Source organism: Pelobates fuscus, chromosome 3 (assembly GCF_036172605.1).
Source record: "Pelobates fuscus isolate aPelFus1 chromosome 3, aPelFus1.pri, whole genome shotgun sequence".
Classification (NCBI taxonomy): domain Eukaryota; kingdom Metazoa; phylum Chordata; class Amphibia; order Anura; family Pelobatidae; genus Pelobates; species Pelobates fuscus.
This window is the reverse complement of record NC_086319.1, coordinates 99124966-99147066: the sequence shown is the minus strand read 5'-3', so window position 1 is coordinate 99147066 and position 22101 is coordinate 99124966. Positions and strand designations below refer to the sequence as shown.

Below are 22101 nucleotides of genomic sequence, written 5' to 3'. Positions count from 1 at the left end.
TAGCACTTTGCCACATCAATGACCTCAAAACACATTAGAGTTAATTACTTTGGCAGGCAGATAAGCCTAACTATCAGGAGTAGAAACATGTGGGGGAATTTGCTGCAGATCCCTTTCCCAAATTATTAATTTTCTGTAATACAATTACAGAGCCTGCCTCGGGCCATGAATTTAATGGCGCCGTTCTACACAACTGAGAATAATGATTTTTAGAGAATAATTTCCTTAAAAAGCCAAGTAGCATTCAAAGAACTGTAAAATACAATACAACTCCATGGATTAATAGTTAATAATAATAGGGTAACTAAAAAAGATGCCTATAATATAAGTGGCAAAGGGGGACAGGCATGCTCATAAAAGAAGATGCATTCTCTGAGTGGTCCCAGGGTCCTATCTTGTGCTTCACAGCCAGCAGCCATGTCCTGCATTCTAAAATCTACCCGACATCAGTTCAATAGTAAAACATCTGGGCAGTATTCAGAATGTCAGACACAATGTGGGACAAAGGTTAAACATTTCATTGTTTCTCAATGTCACATACCAGTGAAGGTAATTAACATACCAGCAGAAAATTCTATATGATGATTTCTGTAATGAATCAACCTACCCAAATATCCCTTTCTCAATCAACCTTCAGTTCTACACCCGTGGGATATTAGGATAATGGCTGGGAAGGTAGGGAGCAAAGAATGGTATAATAACCCTTTTATGGACAATGTGTCAGAGCATGTCCAATAAATCACAAGAAAGTCTGTATGCCTACTGTAAGAGAAATCAAATCATTAATGCAGAGGTAGCTGTGCCAGTCATGTGTTTCCAGTGGCTGTGGTTTAACGGATGAATAACCTTTTATACTACCCATAAATCTATTAAACAGTAATTCAATTACATAAACACCTTTACTGCACTTCTAGCTTAAAGGGGAACTATTCTGAAAATGTACTTTTGACGTGTTAATGTATGTATTAATATATGATACTTTGAAAAGTTTGAAAAGTACTTCAGTTTTACAAATATTTACTGGAGAATAAAAAATTACAATTAAGCGATCATGGGTCATCAACCTTCCTCTAAGAAGTCTATAATAGGTTGATGCGAGAGTATCAAACAGTCAGGTCAATTGCTGTTTGTAGAATACACAGAAAACATGCAGGAGCTCAGTGGATTGAGGCAATGTAAACTGAACCAAACATCCTGTAATACTGGAGAATCCAAAAACGTTTAACATGTAGCATATTAAGTGATTTTTTTCAAAGAAGTAAATTTTTTAAGCTATGTACCAGACACCTGATTTACTGCAATGCATATTAAAGAAACACTTCAAGCACCATAACCACTAAATGGTTTACTACTTAAATTTGAGTGGCGCCAGAAAACTCCTAGCACCATAACCACTAGGGTGTGCCCAGCGTGAAATAGTTTACATTATATTAGACATAAACAATGCACTAAAAAAATATATACTACTTTCTAAATTTCATGTTGCTTTCTAAGGTAAATGAAACACTTTTGCGCTCTTGCTAAGTTATCATTGAAGTATATATATATATACCCCAAGTACATGCGCAATTCTTGGATGACTGACTAATATCTATTCATAAATTAAATCACAAATAAATGCAAACCTACATATTTTATGATTTTATGCACATGCATGCACATCAGGACCACTCAGGAGAACTCCCACAATGCAACTTCTTTAATTGAATTTATAACTGAGTGCATGTGACCATAAGTTGTCTATACTACAGGAAAAGCGCCTATTTATATTTCTCAAATTGCATATTTTACCCTATAAATCAGGGGCATGAATCATGATTGTCACTTTACTGCCTCTGTGTGGAGTTGCTTAGCAGAAATATGTCCAGAGAACTTCCAAGAAATGTACTTATACATTCACACAGTGCAAATTATTCATTATCAGCTTTACTGAACAAGACATTTAAGGGGTAGGTTCAAAAACAGGACCGTGACCGCTCTGCTTCACTGAATAATTTTTAATTATCAAATAGTGTCAGTTGTGGTAGACTTTAAACACTAAGCTCCCCCTGCTCCCCCTGCTCCAAAAAAATCCCAAGGGAAATCGTCCTTTTCTCTCACATATATCATTACCATGGTAACGATGACACCTTCCTGAAGCTGCAAGTATGTATTTAACATAATCCCTGCAAAGGAGGATCATGTAACAGTGACCTTATACACTGTATGGGAAATAAAACAGTAAAATGAAAGCAAGATAACGGTAGTATAAGATAAAACAGCATTGGTTTAACTAGTGCACAAAGATGGTATGGCTTACATCTAGCAGAATGTGCACCAAGATAATCATTAGAAATGCACGGAAAAATGATGTATCATAACATTCTTAAACAGAATTATTAAATGGTATATAGAAAATATTATTCACGATTTATATACACAGAAAATGAAAAGAAATAGTATTTATGTAAAAAGCTGGTTAATTTTTAAATCTGTTCAAGATGTTAATGGACAAATATCAAAGCTCTTACATGATACCCCTCAAAACCAGCTACTGATTTTCTCAGATTTTATCGTTTTCTTTTGTGGAGAATGTGAATAGAAGAAGCAAACCACACATTCAGCAGATTTTGTCCTGAATCTGCTAAACATATTCAGGACAGAATAGTGTTTGTAACTATGTATTTTCTGAAGAATCTGGTATGAGCTGAGATAAGGCACATGAAAAGAACCATGTTATGCAAAATGTCAAACAAGGCAGAGTAAACATGAAAGCAATTTTAAAGGGAAACTTTCAAATTAATGTAGAATTCAATATTTTAAATATTACCTTTTGTAATGCTGAATATGATATGGTGTAATATTAATGGAACACTCTAACTCTTCATAACAACGTAAAGGAGCACTCCACACACCTACAGCACTTAAGTTAATATTTTACAAAAGTGCAGATTTTATTATTATTATTATTATTATTATTATTATTATTGCCATTTATATAGCGCCAACAGGTTCCGTAGTGCTTTACAATATTATGAGAGGGGATTTAACTATGAATAGGACAATTACAAATAAACTTACAGGAACAATAGGTTGAAGAGGAACCTGCTCAATCGAGCTTACAGTCTATAGGAGGTGGGGTGTAAAACACATTAGGACAGGAATTTGCAGTCAAATAAGTTGGGCTGCCCTTTAGGAGAGAGCAAGAGACAGGTATGTGAGGTAGAGGTTAGTCTTGGAGGCCATAAGCTTTCCTACAGAGATGGGTTTTAAGGCACTTCTTAAAAGATGCAAGACTAGGGGAGAGTCTGATGGCGGTAGGCAGGCTATTCCATAGGAAGGGAACCGCCCGCGAGAAGTCCTGCAAGCGCGAGTTGGCCGTACAGGTGCGGACAACGGACAGGAGGTGGTCACGGGCAGAGCGGAGAGACCGAGAAGGGTCTCTCCGCTCTGCTAGAGTTGTTCAGTGCTTTATAGGTGTGAGTCAGTACCTTGAATTGACTCCTATAGCATACAGGAAGCCAATGTAAGGACTGGCAGAGGGGTGAGGTGTGAGAGAAACGACTAGAGAGGAAAATCAATCTAGCAGCAGCATTCATTACGGACTGTAAGGGTGCAGTACGGCTATTGGGGAGACCAATCAGGAGAGGGTTACAATAATCCATGCGGGAAATTACTAGAGCAAGAAAGGGGCGGATGCGGGCTATGTTTTTAAGATGGAATCTACAGGATTTGGCAACATGCTGGATGTGAGGCTCAAAGGTGAGACCAGAGTCAAGTATGTCGCCAAGACAGCGCGCTTGCAAGGATGGACTGATGTTAGTACCAGAAACTTGAAGGGAGAGCGAAAGAGGAGGATCAGTATTAGGAGGAGGAAAGACAAGGAGCTCAGTTTTTGAGAGATTGAGTTTCAGAAAGCGGGAGGACATCCAGTCAGAGATGGAAGAAAGGCAAGCAGTGACACGTTGCAGGACGGCAGGGGAGAGGTCCGGGGAGGAGAGATATAGCTGGGTGTCATCAGCGTACAGGTGGTAGTGGAATCCAAAAGAGGTAATAAGTTTGCCAAGAGAGGCAGTATAAAGAGAAAATAGAAGGGGACCAAGGACGGAGCCTTGGGGGACTCCAACCAAGACAGGACGAGGGGAGGAGGTATCATTAGAAAAAGAGACACTGAATGAGCGTTGGGAGAGATAAGAGGAAAACCACGGGAGGACAGAGTCACAGAGACCAAGCGATTGAAGAGTTTGAAGAAGTAGAGCATGATCAACGGTGTCAAAGGCCGCTGAGAGGTCAAGAAGAATTAGTATGGAGTAGTGGCCTTTGGATTTAGCTGCGATTAGGTCGTTAGTAACTTTGATAAGGGCAGTCTCTGTAGAGTGGAGAGGGCGGAAGCCAGATTGAAGGGGGTCAAGGAGAGAGTTGGGATTGAGGAAATGAGACACACGGGTAAAGACAAGTCTTTCCAGAAGCTTTGAGGAAAAAGGGAGCAGGGATATGGGACGGTAGTTAGAGGGGGTGGACGGGTCGAGGGATGGTTTATTTAGTATAGGTACTACAGTGGCATGTTTAAGGTCAGCAGGGACGATGCCAGAAGAGAGCGAGCAGTTGAAGATGTGTGTTAAAGAAGGCACGAGACAAGTGGAGAGAGATCTGATAAGGTGAGATGGGACAGGATCGAGTGGGCAAGTGGTGGGGCGAGAGGAGCAAAGAAGAGCAGTTACTTGTATTTCATTCTGCTGCTGCTGGCTCTGCCCCTGATCTGCCTGCTTGGCTGACATCATCAGAAGTTTTGCTCAAAGCCAATCACAATGCGTTCCCATAGGAAAGCATTGGATTGGCTAAGACTGTCAAGGAGGCATATCAGAGGAAGAGCCAGCACAAGCCAAATACAGCCCTGGTCAATCGGCATCTCCTCATAGGGATGCATTGAATCACACAGTGCAGAACTGCCTCAGAAAGCACCTATAGTAGCCACATGAGGAGTGGCCACTGGAGGTATCTCTAGACTGTAATGTAAACACTGCCTTTTGTCTGAAAAAAGCCTGAAGGAACTGATTATACTCAACAGAACAAATACAATAAGCTGTAGTTGTTCTGGTAAATAAAGTGTCCCTTTAAGCTGTGTCTATGGAGGCTCCCGCATGCACAAGAGTACAGCACTGAGGTAGCTCCTGGTAGCTGAAGCGCCAGGAGGTGAAAAGACATGCATTGTGAAGATGGTGACGACCACATGGGACAGTATGAGGTAAGTAAAACTTACCTCCCCTGCACCCCATGGCCACCGAATCCACACTGGATCTACCATTTCAGGGATTTGCTAAATATGCAAAGAACCCTGAAATTGACAGATCTTCTTTAAAGGGTTAAAAGTAGGCCATTACACCCAGACCACTCCATTGAGATAAAGTGGCCTGGATGAATGTAGTGGTCCTTTAGGATGTCATAGGAGAATGAGCTTTCCGTTCCGTGTCATAGGAGAATGAGCTTTCCGAAAATACATTTAATCTATACATAATCTGTCTACTACCGTGTATAGTTGAAATATTATACTCTTTATTTTATTTAGTTTGACCTTGCTAGTTTTTATTGCATTGGCGTAAGCATAGCAATAAGTACTGTATCCAAGAGTACTACTACCAACTGTGTGGGCAGCCACCACAACCTCAAATTATGTATTTGAATCTTACATAGAGTGAGCACCTGCAAAATAAGAAATCTAGAATATGTTTTGCATCATTTGGGGTAGGGAAACTGCACAGTTGCTCCATTCAGTCCCATGGTGCCAGGATGTGCATGTTGGAGGTCTGCAGGGAGCAATATTCAATTAAAGTTGCTCTGTCACCGTCTGGGGTCTTTGCATAATTTACAAGTAATCCCTACTTCTTCTTAGTACATCTTCTGACTGGGTTGGATGGATGGATTACATCTTGAGATACTCTTTTTGGATGGAAGGGGGTCACGGAGCCCCTTTAAATATCCGATTAGCTATATTCTTGCTAGAAATTTTAACAGCACAATGTATAGATTATATCTATACAAACCTGAAGGTGAACTTAAAGATAGGTTCTACATCTTCCCCATCAGTAAACGTTTCTTCTGAATCACTTTGCTAATCTAGCATGCAATAGCAGCAAATACGTTTGAGGCTTTTAAGCTCCACTTTTCTATTGATCTATAGGTATTAGATGAAGGCCAATGCAGTATGTAAGAGATATCATCAGGTTACAAATGTTTTTGCCAAGGAAACAGTATATTTATAGATACAAATAGGTCTATATGATATGGGATTCTGCAAGAGCAAAACAATCAAAGCATAAACCTGACAGTTAAATTTTTGTAACGCTTGATTGCAAGATATTTGCGTATGTTCCATTTCACTCCAAATACTCTTCACAGCAATACTTGAGATGGATTGAGAGAGAGTTTTCTAAACACTTTATATCACAGTACTTGTTTCTGGTTTCCTTTAAATTATGTATGGTGCCTGGAGTGTCCTAGTGCTGACCCAATGTAAGAAGGCAAACAAATTGCTAATGGTTTAACTTCTTGGCTGGGGGTTCTTCAGGCACCAGTCCCAGGTTTCTGTCTTCCAGTATGAAGAGTGGGAAGCTCCTGCTAGGAACTTTGATATCTCTCTTGAGCTAAACCCAGAGAGTGCCAGCTTACTGCCATTAGCCTATCACAGCATCCATTGCCGATATGAATTGCTATCACTTGAAGGAAGTATGTAATTATTTAGCAGTTATTTAGCAGTAAACTGCATGAAAATCAGGTAACACTGAATGGAGGAAAAGGTCTAGAGCAGTGTTCCCCAACCCAGTCCTCAGGGACCACCTACAGTCCAGGTTTTGTCAGTATCTCCATTGGAATAAAACAGGGAAATACATAAATCCTGGACTGTTGGTCGTCCCTGAGGACTGGGTTGGTGAACATTGGTCTAGAGGACTCCAAGCACTTTAACTAATACAATTGTTACAGTGCTTGCAATATCCCTTTAATTCAGCAGGGCTTAAATATTGCCTTATTATTATTGCTGATATAGTAATAGTATATATAGTAAAATATATCACAGTGAATTACACATTATTATCACAGTGAAATACACACAAAAAAAAAAACAAAAAAACAATAACAACACTTTTGGGCACCTGTTCTAAAGAAGAATATTATGGCACTAGAAATAGTGCAGAGACGGGCTACAAAATTAATAAAAGAAATGAACCGTTTAGCTATGTAGAAAGTTTAACAAATGTAAATCTCTTTAGTTTAGAAAAATGACGCCTCAGAGGGGACATGATAACATTATACGAATATATCCGGGGCCAATACAAACCTTTGTCTGGAAATCTATCGACAAACAGGAATATACATAGCTCACAAGGTCATGCGTTTAGACTGGAAGAAAGAAAATTTAGTCTAAGGCAGGGCTTGACAAATCCCAGGCGCCAGGTCGCCATGGCGACTTTAAATTTTGCCCCTGGGATTTTAAGCCGTTAAGCTAAAGGCAGGATGGTGGAACAATGGGGTCGGCCGGTCGTTGAGCATGCAGGCGGCATCCCTGGGCTGCATGGAGGCGGCCGCCCTGGGGATCATGCAGGCGGCAGGTTGGGACAGCGCGGGAGGGAGCAGTAATCTTCCTGTAGCTCCTGTCTGCTTCCTCGCGCTGTATAGTGATGACGGGAGCCGGAATATGATGTCATTCAGGCCCCAGCATCACTACAGTGAGCAGAGAGGAGCTGCAAGAAGATTATTGCTCCCTCGCACACAGGATAAGCAAGCAGCCCCACTGGACCCCAAGGAAAGTCTACTCAGCTATCCCAGGAAGGGAGGCTGGGTGGATTAAAATGGAAAATGGCAATTTGAGTGTGTGAGTATGTATGTCAGTGTGTGTATGTGTATGTATGTCAGTGTGTGTGTTTGTGTATATGTCAGTGTGTGTGTGTGTCTCTCTCTCTGTCAGTGTGTGTGTGTGTCTGTCAGTGTGTGTGTGTCTCTCTGTCAGTGTGTGTGTGTGTTTAGGTCCCTGCACCCCTACGATCACGAGAGAGGTGTTTTTACTCACCTTCTTTCCCACGCCGTGCCAGTTTTCGGCAGCTTGTCCTGCCTTCATGGCTGATATAATCAATATTTAAGATCTCAGCTAAATCAATGCTTTCCTACAGGATAGCTTTGGGAAGATATTGCGCATGTTCTCTATGGGTAATAGCACCTCCATGCAGAGCGTGGAGACGCTGAACAAAGGTGCTGCACACTGTGCACTCTGCAGCACTGACTCAGGACTCTCTAGTGGCCGTCTGAGTGACTGTCACTAGAGGTGCTACTAGGCAACAATGTAAACACTGCCTTTTCTCTAACAAAAGGCAGCATTTACATTGAAAAGGCTACAGAGACAGACTTTAGGCACCAGAACAACTACATTAAGCTTCTGGTGACTATAGTGTCCCTTTAAGAATTGTATATTTCTCGTAAATTAAACTTTGCTAGTTTAAAAAAAACTGGCTCCTAACTTTTTTAGCTGGCTCCTAGATTCCAGACAAATTTGTCAAGCCCTGGTCTAAGGCAAAGGAAAGTTGTTGTTTTTTACCGTAAGAACAATATGGATGTGGAATTATCTGTCTGAAGAAGTGTTTTTTTTATCAAAGTCTGTACAGATGTTTAAACAGAAACTAGCCAGGTGCATACTTGCAAAAACATAACATTCAATCGCATAATTTTTCAATTGTAGGGTAATAGCTTCTTAATCAAAGGATAAATCTGACTGACATTATGGGATCAAGAAATAAATTTTTCCTAATTTGTTGCAAAATTTGATGTGTTTCAAACTGTTTTTTTTGCCTTCTTTTGGATCAACAGCTAAAAGACAGATGTGAGGAAGGCTGAATTTAATGGACACGTCTTTTTTTGGCCTATGTAACTAGGTAACTATGTAAGAGATGAAGAATCTCTGTTTTGAAGCAGGACACTCTATAACAGTAAGAAAAGTGAAAATGGGAGATATATGTTTTAACAAACTGATGCAAAATATGGAGAAGTTGTCTAAAAAACAATGTAATCCTGCGAGTTCAGACATTTGCTACCAACACATTCACATAATTGAGTAAAATATTTGAACTAAATGATAAAACCTTGAGTGTTCCATAGTTCAATAGAAATATTTTATGGTAAAAAGAGCTGAAAAGAATAGCTTTATCTGATCACAGCCCTCCGTTTCCAGTATGAATGGAATAACACAAGTAAGTGAACAGAATTTTAAATCTAAATACTACAGAATTATATGAAATACAGATCTTTCTCTGTTTCCTTGAATAAAAATTAAAAAGATGCCTTTTGTTTTTGTTGTTTTGCATAATGTTAAACTCCTTTTACCACAGCAGAATTAGCTCTGGCTGTTTAACAATGAGACACAAGCTGGCAGCAGAACAAAGCAACCTGTCTCTCCTGAGCATTAATGTAATTTAGTGCCCAAAATGGAAATTTGCCACAGTTCGTTAAGATTGTAAGCCTGAAATAAATGCCTAGGGTGGATTAAGGCTCAGATAGGTTGGTTTTGCTGATCAGTAATAAAAACAAGTGCTAATATAGCTCCTGACCGACAACGACCGCAAGTTTATGTTAAAGGATTAGTATTTTATATGTTTTTATATTTTTATATTTTTTTATCCTTCCCAGTGTTCACCGATGATCATGCGTTGGTATCCAAAACATGTAATGGAAGTACTGTAAAAATACAGAATTTTGGGGGCGGGGCCGGGCGGCCATGCCAGCAGGCTGCAAGTCACTATCACTCCTGAGGAAAATGGCTATTTCTGGCTACATACCGGTCAAAGCTGGTAACACCCTGGAAGCCCATGGAACAAGACCCTGAAGTGTCCCAGTGCAGCTGGAGCACCTGAAACCGGGTGATTCTGGGTCCTGGTGAGAGACTCTGGGACTTGAGGACTAAAGTCTACCTGGGATGGGAGTAGGGCGGACAGCTGATGCCTCGCTCTCTGCCCCAGCCACTGTTACCCTACAACTTACCTGATGCCTCCTCGGCCCCGTTCACACCTCCCCCCCTTCGACTGGTGGGGGTTATCCCGGTCCCCACAGGGGAGGCGGCTGCACGGCTGACCCGAAGCTGCAACTCCAGGGCAAGCTGGCTCACCCCTTAAGACGGCCGCTAGACCGCATGGCGCAGACACAGGGGAAGGGGAAACTAAGCCACCAAGAACGAGCGGCTGCATGGGCTTATCCGCTGACGGCACAAACAACAACTATTTATGCTGACTAAGGCTCCCAGACATGGAGCGGAGCCCCCATTACGACACCAAAGACCAGAGGGAATGTTTCGGATGGCCCAACTTCCGTGCTCGGTACACAAAGCGGGTACCCACTACTGCCTTCCTAGGCCGTGGACCACCAGAGGACACCCCTCACCACAACCTCACTCCTAGGCTGAACACCCAAGCCGGGATTACTGTTGCTGGCCACATTACGAGCCAGAACTGAGGGCACATGTGGAAGGCTCAGGCAGGGCCTGGGGCCAGTGGAGTGGCATTTACCAGACCTGCCGTGATTTGCCTATACCAGCAGTCCCGAAAAGCGGAACCCGAGGAGCGGCGCGGCCCTTCCTAAGGGACCTCTGTGGTTTTACTCGCAATACCGCTTAAGCTTCTTTTGTTAACCACGTTAAATACATCTCAATTATATGCTAGCTCACTCTATAACATAGACATCCTTTGCAGTCTTTGTGATAGACTAATGGTGAACCAGCTTAATCTTATGCTTAGACATGCCTTTTTTACCTGTGGGGATGATATAGCAGAACTTACCTTGAAACATAGACATGTATACTATATCCCTTTCACACATACGGGTATTCCACACAATGTCAAGATACACACACTGTGCAAGCTCCTGATATACCACTCATCCTGCATCTCACAGCATAGCTACACAAATACCTAACAAGCGGTATCCATGTTTTCTCTGAAGCATGCTTTTGTGTTTCCACATTCTAAGCTATGTTGGGGCTCCCCAAGGGCTAATCCCATGAGTAACTTACAGAGACACAACTCTTGCAGGACACACACCTTCTACATCCACACCATGTTTCAGAGCAGAGCATTATAACAAACAGGATTCATACCTTCTTACATAGCGTCTAGCTTATGTCCAAACACCATGTTTAAACCATAGCAAAGCACAGCAAATGGGAGGTTCTACTATTATTACCTGAGCCTAGGTTTCACTCAATATTATTTTATGACCAGCCAGACTTAACTTGCATTACTTTTTTTTGTGTTTCACTCTTAACATAACATGGTACCACACATTTTTATGAAGACTCATAAGCTATACTACGCTTGTTTATGTATCACAAAACAAAAAAATGTGCATATACTCATGCCACTGTTTACCCTGTATACAACATGTACGCTGTTGTGGCGTTTGCTCTTGTAATGTACTTGCAATGTACTTACCTGCACGACAAAAATAAAGACTTAAAAAAAATACAGAATTTGAACTTGGTGGTCTCTTTGGAGATCTAAAAAAATTTACAGCTGTTTACCAAAAATGCTTAAACAGTATTGCTTTATCACAGACTCTAAAAAGAATAAAAATAATTGTAGTTGAAAAATAGACAATCCCTATAGCATCCCGTATGTATATAACCATTCAGACCTATATTTCATAAGAAAACAAACACACATATTGTGCATAGTCATATGCAATAATTAAACAAGTCAAAATGGAAACAAAAAAATTCAAACAATTCACAGAAAAAAAAAAAAAAAATACACACTAGTCTGTTTACGGGTGTTAATGTCTTATATTTATGACTGGAGGCACCCTGATGTTTTGGTGCACAGTCTGAGTCACAGTCTGTTTGTGCTTTTATGAAAATCACTTTTACACCTTTGTGGTGATTTTAGTATAAATTTATGTTTTTAACTAACTAATCAATTAATGTTACCTAGTTCATAATGAGAATATTGTTGTCATGTGTGCACTTTGTCATATTGATTTGCATGAAAATATTTGGAGTTACTTTTTTACAAAGCTTTGTGGAATATCACATTTTTAATTTAATAATTTATTTGAGCACACATTTATCTATATTTCTTTGATAGATGGAGGCTGCTGAAGTCACAAGGTATGACATTTTATGTTCCTGCAACCTTCATAACTATGAACTGAGAAACACGAGGATGCCTTGACAGAGATCTGAGTGTGCAAGTGTCACGGTGCAGGGGGTCTGTAACGACACGGTTGCGCCTGATTAGTGCGACCGTGCCGATACTTCAGAGATAAGTAAGTCCCTGATAGGCACCGAAAAAGGGAACAACAACTTACCTGGATCGCGGTGGAGTGCCGGGCGATCCTTCAAAAAGATGGGTCCCGGCTGGTGCGGCGTTCTAAGGGACACCGGCCGCTGTGGTCCCGTTCTTAAAGTTAAAGGGAGCACTGCCAACATTAAATATGGCGCCGGCGTGCGTGTAACATCACATTCTCGTCTAAGGCCGTGTAATAACCTATCAAAGCACTGAGAGGATATTTAAACCCTGTTATGCCTTTTTTCAGTGCCCTGACGTGGTTTCCACTTGTTGGTTGTCAGAGAGCGCGTTCTTAGTATTGTATTTCTGTTTTTTTACATTGGCTTATGTTTTTGACTTTCCCTACTTCTGGTATCCTGACCCTTGTTTAGTTAATTCGTATTGTCTCATTTTGTAACCCCGACCTTGGCTTGTAATTTTGAAAAAAAAAAAAATTCAACAGTGCATTATGGGAAAATAATGACAAAAATACGTTTTGAGGACCTCATAATAAACCACATTACCAAAGGATGATTGTCTCCAGAACCACAGGATGGCATTATTTTCACCTAAAATACACTTTGCAGTTACTTATTTATTAACATGATATTTTAGATTAGGATTAGTTTTAATTAAAAGAACACTATAGAGTTAGGAATATATAACTGCATTTCTAGATCTAAGGAGGACGTCTTTAGAGTCCAACTTGAGATAAAATCTTTATGAAATACACATATTAACCGAAACTCCAACACAGACACTGAAATTCCAACACAGTCAAAAGATTTATTGAGACAAAGTAGGGACTATTTTGACTCAGTATTTTTCCGAAGCTTGCCACAAGGTAAAGCTAGCGCTATCAAGCTAGTCACTAGTGATGGCTGTAGGGAAATAAAGCTGTTTCTATGGAGTATCCTGTGGTATCCTCCACACATCTAAATGCTGTACTCTCGCACATGCGCAAGAGTGCAATGCTAACATCGGCTTCTGACAGCTAAAGCGACAGAAACTGAAGAGGATGCGGCAGGCAAAAAGAACGCACGCAAGGGGCAGGTTCACGTATGTAAATCCCACCTTTCCCTGCACCCCATGGCCACCAGACCTCCAGCAGCGATGTTACCATTGGGGGATTTTGCAAATTATGCATCCCAAATGGTGCTCTATAGAAGAAAAGAGGAAACAAATGTTGTGATGAAGAAAGATAAAGAGATTGAAGTAGGAAAAAAAAGAGGAAAAAAAACATAATGGATATGATTACTGTATTTCACTTGTTACTTCTCTATAACATAATACCATGCAAACCCCCACTATGTCAAATTCACCCCCCCACACACACACACACATTATAAATTCCAAGGACATTTATATTATTCTTGAAACTCAATTTTTAAGGAAATGTTCAATTCATACATACACAGCATGTGTCATTGTAATTCAAGAATGATCCTCCTGTGGGTATTGTTAAATAAACCACTCCTTGCTGGCATTGTGCCCACCCCATCCTTTATATTTTCTAACTGTGCCATAGGTGCCCTAGTGCCTACCCATTGTTAGTAGTCAGTTTTTTTTAGAATTGTTACTTTTTATCTGGGGTCCCCAGGCACCGGTACCTTCCTCCCAATAGATGTGAGAGCTAAGCAGGCTGTGCATGCACCTTCCAATGTAGAGATGTTGTTGGCATGATGCTTGGCGTGTTACTTTAACAATGACTGAAGAAATGTAGTACACAAATATCTAGCAAAATTATATTAAACAGGGATCTCAAACTCTGCCTCACCAGATGTTGATGGCCTACACGTCACAGCATTCTTTGGATACAATAAATGGTCAGAGAATCATGGGAGTTAAAGTTCAACAACATCTGGTGGGCTGGAGTTTGAGATGCATGATTTAAACAATAATGACAACATGTCTCTTTGACTATTTCTCGAAGTCTATGAAACTGCTGTTTAATAATCTGCAACTTTTTTGAGAATTATTCTGACATACGGTAATCGATCATTTCTGACATTCTTTTCCTCTATTTACTAATTTCCAGTCACTTTTTCTTTTGAATTACTTATTAGTGTAGCAAATATTTACACACTTTTTTATACAAAAAGAAATATAAAATGTGATTTCTGACATATTTTCCATTAGATTAGAGCATTTACAAGTCTTATGTGCTCATGGTGGTATGATTTAGAACTTGCTTAAATCATTCCTTTACTGGATGTTTATATATTATTATCAGGGATATGTTCCAATTCCATCACTATAAGAGGGGAACTGCCATCATTGAATAAACAATGGGAAATCACATATAACTTATGTTAACCTTCTTTTCACTGAAGCTCCATTTTCTTTTAAATTTATTTAAAATTACTAAACAGAACAAGATAGAATATAGAGTAATAGTCTACTACTATCAGTCTATACTCCATCTCATGCTAGGTTGGCAAGTCAGTGGTCTGTTTCAGTGCCCACACTACACACAAATCCAGGAAGTATTTGCCTCATGCTTCTCAAAAACAAGCTGAAGACTCGCCTAACTGAGCATTCACATAGTTCACACCACGCTGGCAGGGTTTTGCACACAATATTAAGGATCTATTTTATTTATTGTTATTACTTCTCTAACCTCTTTCTATTGTAGCTGTAAAGTTGTACAAATATTTGACACACTGAATTGCACTGTAAAAATTACTGTTTTCAAACAATGTGTTTTTTGTCTTTGTTTTTTAAAGGAAGGTCCTCAAACACAAATGTTTATCATCAAGGACTGCTGTATATAGGTATATGGGAAGGACAAAAAACAGCAGCCGTGAAATGACTCCTGAATTTTGCTTACACCGAATGAACTATTTATTAGAAAGGTCACTTCGCTACACTTCCTATCATCCTACTGTTTCCTGTTGTGTTTGCAACACAGAGAAAGATGTGCGCAAATATATTTCATCCATGCCCTTCAAAGGGAGAATGGGTAATTTTTTTATTTTTTTTTACAAAGTGTGGCGAGCACGCAACTGTACCGATTTACTGATAAGTGTTCCATATTTATCAACACAGACAGTCGTGGGTAGCTGTAGAATTTAAGAGCCCTAAACAAAAATATAAACGAAAATATTTAGGGGATTTCCATCTCTAAATAGAAACAATGGATTTACGTATGCAGGTGATACTTGAAAAATTAGAATATCGTACAAAAGTTCATTTATTTCAGTAATGCAACGTAAAAGGGGAAACTAATATATGAGATAGACGCATTACATGCGAAACAGAAATCCAATAAACAAGTGACAAGGTGGCGCTATTTAACAATAGTGATACGCTTAATAAATACAGCAGCACTTATACGTGTACTTAGCTCAAAGACACAAAAAGTCACAATCAAAACAAAAAAAAATAAGTGCGCTAAAATTTAAAGTGCAAGTATTACTCACTGCTTCAATTCAGTGGAAAACAAGTGCAAAATGCTTTTAACTCTCAGAAAGTGCAATTTGCATCTACATAATTATGGAAAGTGCAAATTGCAAAATGCAAAAAAAAAAAAAAAAACACTTTAAAAGTGATCATGTGCATAAATAGTGTAAAGTAAACTTACTCTAGTATCTCATCTGAGGTAATCTCAGTTCCAGACAATAATACATAGAGAAAAAAATACAAAGACCATATATAGTGAAGTATGATGCTTTTAATGTGTTGAGAAATAAATATTTTTTTACCTTATTGGCTGCAGTGGACATCTCTGCATATTGGGGCTATTCGAAGTAAAGCAGGCTCATCTGCTCTCTGTTTGTGAGTGAACACTTCATTTAAAATACTTGCATTTGTTTTTATTTTGCAATACTTCACTATATATGGTCTTTGCATTTTTTTCTCCGTGTATTATTGTCTGGAACTGAGATTACTTTGATGAGATACTAGAGTAAGTTTACTTTACACTATTTATACACATGATCACTTTTAAAGTGTTTTTTTTTTTTTTTGCATTTTGCAATTTGTACTTTCCATATTTATGTAGATGCACATTGCACTCTCTAAGAGTTAAAAGCATTTTGCACTTGTTTTCCACTGAATTGAAGCAGTGAGTAATACTTGCACTTTTTAGCGCACTTATTTTATTTATTTTTTTGCATTACATGCAAAGCAAGATTGTTCAAGCTGTGATTTGTCATAAGTACGATGATTATGGCTTACAGCTCATGAAAACCCCAAATCCAAAATCTCAGGAAATTAGAATATTGTGAAAAGGTGCAATATTCTAGGCTCACAGTGTCCCACTCTAATCAGCTAAGTAAGCCGTAACACCTGCAAAGTGTTTCTGAGCCTTTAAATGGTCTCTCAGTCTGGTTCAGTAGGAATCACAATCATGGGGAAGACTGCTGACCTGACAGTTGTGCAGAAAACCATCATTGACACCCTCCATAAGGAGGTAAAGCCTCAAGGTAATTGCGAAGGAAGTTGGATATTCCCAAAGTGCTGTATCAAAGCACATTAATAGAAAGTTATGTGGAAGGGAAAAGTGTGGAAGAAAAAGGTGCACAAGCAGCAGGGATGACCGCAGCCTGGAGAGGCTTGTCAAGAAAAAGTAATTCAAAAGTTTTGGGGACTTTCACAAGGAGTGGACTGAGGCTGGAGTCAGTGCATCAAGAGCTACCACACACAGACGGATCCTGGACATGGGCTTCAGATGTTGTATTCATCTTGTCAAGCCGCTCCTGAACAACAAACAAAGTCAGAAGCGTCTTACCTGGGCTAATGAAAAACAGACCTGGTCTGTTGCTCATTGGTCCAAAGTCCTCTTTTCTGATGAGAGCAACATTTGCATCTAATTTGGAAACCAAGGACCCAGAGTCTGGAGGAAGAATGGAGAGGCACACACTGCAAGATGCTTGAAGTCCAGAGTGAAGTTTCCACAGTCTGTGTTGATTTGGGGAGCCATGTCATCTGCTGGTGTTGGTCCACTGTGCTTCATTAAGTCCAGGGTCAATGCAGCCGTCTACTAGGAGATTTTGGAGCACTTCATGCTTCCTTCCGCAGACGAGCTTTATGGGGATGCTGACTTCATTTTCCAGCAGCTGCCCACACTGCCAAAAGCACCAAAGCCTGATTCAATGACCGTGGGATTACTGTGCTTGATTGGCCAGCAAACTCGCCTGAGCTGAACCCCATAGAGAATCTATGGGGCATTGCCAAAAGAAAGATGAGAGACATGAGACCGAACAATGCAGAAGAGCTGAAGACCGCTATTGAAGCATCCTGGTCTTCCATAACACTTTAGCAGGGCCACAGGCTGATAGCTTGCATGCCACGCCGCATTGAGGCAGTAATTGCTGCAAAAGGGGCCCAAACCAAGTACTGAGTCCATATGCATGCTTCTACTTTTCAGAGGTCCGATATTGTTCTATGTACACTCCTTGTTTTATTGATTGCATGTAATATTCTAATTTACTGAGATTGTGGATTTGGGGTTTTCATGAGCTGTAAGTCATAATCATCGCACTTATGACAAATCACGGCTTGGACTATCTTGCTTTGCATGTAATGCGTCTATCTCATATATTAGTTTCCCCTTTTACATTGCATTACATTGCATGAAATAAATGAACTTTTGCACTATATTCAAATTTTTCGAGTATAACCTGTCTATAAACTAAGCAATGGAATAAATACTTTGACCTATAAATATATTATAATGACATGACACTATAATAAACGAGAGTCACACACACAGAAATGTATTTCAATGGCCACTCTGGCTACTTACATGGGGTAGTCTATAACAAAAAATTTCAAAATGATGCATTTGAGATGTTGCTTGATCCCTTTTTATGTTAAAGCGGCATTGTCACTCTCCCAAACAAATAGCATTTTATAAAAAATGCAATCTTTATAAAATATTTACATTGACTGTATTGGAATTCCACAAAAATTCCAGCACAGTCAAAAGATATTCTGAGACAAAGTAGGGACTACTTTAAAAAAAAAAAAATTCCTACACTTAACAAAGTTTGACCAAAAGGTGGAGATACTACTGTCAAGCTTTGTCAAGCCTCCAGTCATCACTAGTGACAGCTGTCGGGGAAAAGGCTTTGTCTATAGAGTCCCCTACAGTCTCTCGGAACCCTCCATAGACATGAGTGTTGTGCATGTGCGACACTGACGCGGGTTCCTGGCTGTTAAAGGCCCAGCATCTGAAGCAGAACCCATGGAAGAAGATTGTGTCTGCAAGGAACAGATTCAGGTAAGTAAAACACACTTTTCCCTGCACTCCACTGCCACTTCTCCCCAAGCGACCATGTCATCATTGAAGATCTTTTCAAAATATGCAAAGACCCCAGAAGGTGTTAAAGCCCATGCCAGTTATTAATCATTTAACTGGAAATCATACAGAATTTACAAGGAAACCACATATTTAAGGTCAAATTATAAATTTTCTAACATTATTTATCTGTACTATTATGTCCTACAATTTGCATTTGATATTTGTATTCTGCACAATTTATAACTCAATTTTTCAGCAAAGAAACAAAATATGCAAAATATACAGTGTAATATGACAACCGACTTGACAAGCATTAAACTAATCATCAAACAAATTTAAGGATTAGAAAGTATTTTTCATTGAATGAGCAGTCATGTGGGAATGCCTTTACAATGGGATTAATGTCATAACGGCTAGCAAGAGCAGACACTGCATAGCGTGGGCCTTAGTGGCAGAGGCTGTACATGGAAAGGGCAATCTGTACTGAAACAATGCAGATGTCACACAGAAAAGAAAAATTAAGAAAAATTTGCTGGTACAGGAAGACTAACTGGTAGGTAGGATGCCAAATTCAATCAGAGCAGCGAAACGGGCAGGACTGCCAAGACTAATAGCATACATAACAAATCACCTAGGAAAATCACATCTTCTCAATATAGGAACAAAACACTGCCTTAAAAACAGGCCTTTGCAACACAGTGAGCATTATTTAAGACATCTGGAATTGTCGAGGATTGAAAAGGTAATTTTAGGCCCAAAACAGTAAAGATGAGTTGAATATTTTTTTTTCTTTTCTGTGGGTCATTTAGTCTAAGATTTGCAAATCTCTTGTCTATTCACCATAATTCCTAATTTAGTGAATGAAGAACCAGAAATATATGAATTAAGTAACTTATAGCATGCATGTGTAACCTTCCAAGTGCTATTGCTCCTCCTGAATTCAGCATCATTCTTGTATTCAATAGGTTAAATTGGTTTGTGTTCTATGAAGAGTATTCAGCAAACACAGACCACAGAAAATCAATGAATTACATTAAATGTTGTGCATTTACAATGGAAATGCAGCAGTGGCACTATATGATAGGTGATTATAATATATGTTTGTCCATTAAGATATTACATTTTATTATTATTTTTGCAAGGGTTTGCTTTCTCGGTGGCATACTGCATTTTGCTTACTCCAATTACATTAAAATGGATGAAATACAGAAAATGTCAATTGGTTAAGCGTAGGAAGGATTCTAAAATAACATGAAAGATAGACAGATCTAATTAGCTTAATTAATACCGATTATCCCATCGCCCATTGCTCTGCTGCAATATTAGCATCTAAATAAGACAAGGTACCACATTTTGTTTGCCATTTAACAAACACCATCCTCTTTGATAAATAAAGCTGTTTTGTGTAAACGTACAGTGCAACTCCTGAAATTGGCCTTATAAAATATTTACAGGTCTGATATGACTGCAGCCATTTTAAACATTAGGGATTTACCAGATTCTTGCTTGGTCCTGATATTTATTCTCCAAAGTCAAAATGTTCACACCATTAAAAAAAATCAAACACAAAACCACAGAATTATAAACTGTTGCATGTGATTTAGTAAGTAAAAATATGTTCTCCATAGATTTGGAGTAATGTCTTCCAAATGAAAATCAGGCCCATCCCTATGCAGCTATCTAGTATACAAAACCATAACTGAAATAAACAAACCCACACACTGAGCAAACCAAACCCACATAATGTCTATATATTTTAAGCATAAGGTTATAGCTAGAAATATATAATCAAACCCAAGCAGTACCAGCCCAATCGTTAACCATAACCACTGCAGCTTCTCCATCTCTCAGCCATATACAGTATTTAGCACATTAAATCTATTATTCCCATTCATGGGTAGGGCAAGGTCTAAAAAGGCCTCCCCTGGAAAGGGCACTGTAAATAAGAAGGTACAGGCTCACCATGTTGAGGTCTGGCAAGGATGAATGCAGAGCAGTGTGAATCCTGAATCCATGTTTGCCCCTGCTGCTGAATATAAGAGCCACACACATCAGCAGATGTGCTTCTGGTGATGCTGAGGATGGCTGGATGGCTGGGGATAAAGGGAGGAGAGAAGCAGCCCCTCCCTACTCCTTCTAGAGAGGCAGACAGAGAATGAGCTCATGGAGCCTGGGACTGCAATCTCCCTCCCTCAGTTCCTATGGAAACTAGGCTGCCATTAGTAGAGAAGATAGCTGTGTATGTAGGTGTTCGCTTTACTACGTAAACCTATCTTCCCTTCCATCCTTGTCGGAGATAGAATGCTCACTATTTATTTACAAGATTATCAATGGAACCTTACTGTACGCTGCATTCTTGATAAAATGTCATCCAAGGTTATTCAGTGAAATGTCAGTTATTGGGAAGACAACATAAATTGAACCTGAAATTTTAAACTAGGTAGGCTATTGTGACCTAAAATGTGAGACCTCCTTTGCATTCACTGTCATTATTTTTTTTATTATTATTATTTTTTTTTTTTTACTGAAGTGATAATTCAAAGTGAGTTTTAAATTCAAGGTATAAATAGACAATTTGGAAACATTCTTTGTAAGCTAAGCATACAGTTTTGCTACTTTGGCCTTAAATTCAACATTTTCATTGAATTCTCACTTTAGTGAATAACTTTTGGTGCAGTACTAAGGGGGTGCAGTGTCCCTGTCCCCCTTAGCACTGCAGTGTAAAACGTTGCAGTTTTAGAATAACTATATCTACCAGACAGCCACTAGAGGCACTTCCTGCAGTTGCACAGTAGTGAGTCATTGCGCTGTAATCAGGTAAGTGTAAAAAACATTTTTAAACCCTTTCATGAATGAGGGCAGAGTTTTACTTACCTTAACCCAGCACCAGACAAAGCTTCCTGCCGCTCCTCAGTGCACCCCTGTGTGACGTCACGGGAGCAGTGCCAAGGTCCAATAAGGCTTCTCCCATTTGGTTGGAGGATTTGACCAGCTCAGAGTGCATGCATGCAAAGGGAGGGTGAGAGGGAGTGAGACTTGGAGGGTGGGGATCTAAAAAAAATTAGAATGAGACTAGGAGTGAGGGCTTCCCTCTGTGAGAGGGGAGACAAGAGTAGTTTTGTCTGTCACTATCATGCAGAGTGTGCTGATAACCAGAGCCGCCATCAGGGGGTGACAACCATGACGGAGGCCTGGCAGGGATGCATGCTCTGGCAGTCTCGGGCCCCACATTGCTTATGTGCACATATATATATAGCGATTACATTGACGTTGTGGCAGGCTTATGCAGGGCCGGATTAACATAGGGGCTGATTGAGCTGCAGCTCCAGGCCCAGGCCCATGGTCCATGGTTTAAATGGTTTTTTTTTACATACTACTCTTAGGGTTGCCAGGTATTTCTCATGTATTTCTCATGGTTGCCAGGTATTTCTCAGAAGTATTTCTCAGGTATTTGAGGTTGCCTAGCCGGTGCCGGTATTGCAGTAATAGCAGCCATACAAATGTCTGTCTCATTATAAACAGAGATTATTCTGCAATACCAGCGCCAGCCAGTAGGGGTCACTGTTTGTGTGGAAAGAT

The 22101-nt window shown here is 39.7% G+C and overlaps 1 protein-coding gene across 2 annotated transcripts in view; it reads right to left on the bottom strand.

The window, feature by feature from the left end:
- JAKMIP2 (janus kinase and microtubule interacting protein 2) overlaps positions 1-20606 on the bottom strand; it is a 130221-nt gene extending 109615 nt beyond the window's left edge. For both annotated transcript variants that reach the window (XM_063447371.1, XM_063447372.1), the window contains exon 1: positions 20485-20606. The gene's annotated coding sequence lies outside the window, so the exon portion shown is untranslated. The remainder of the gene's footprint in view (positions 1-20484) is intronic.
- Positions 20607-22101: the final 1495 nt, after the last annotated feature.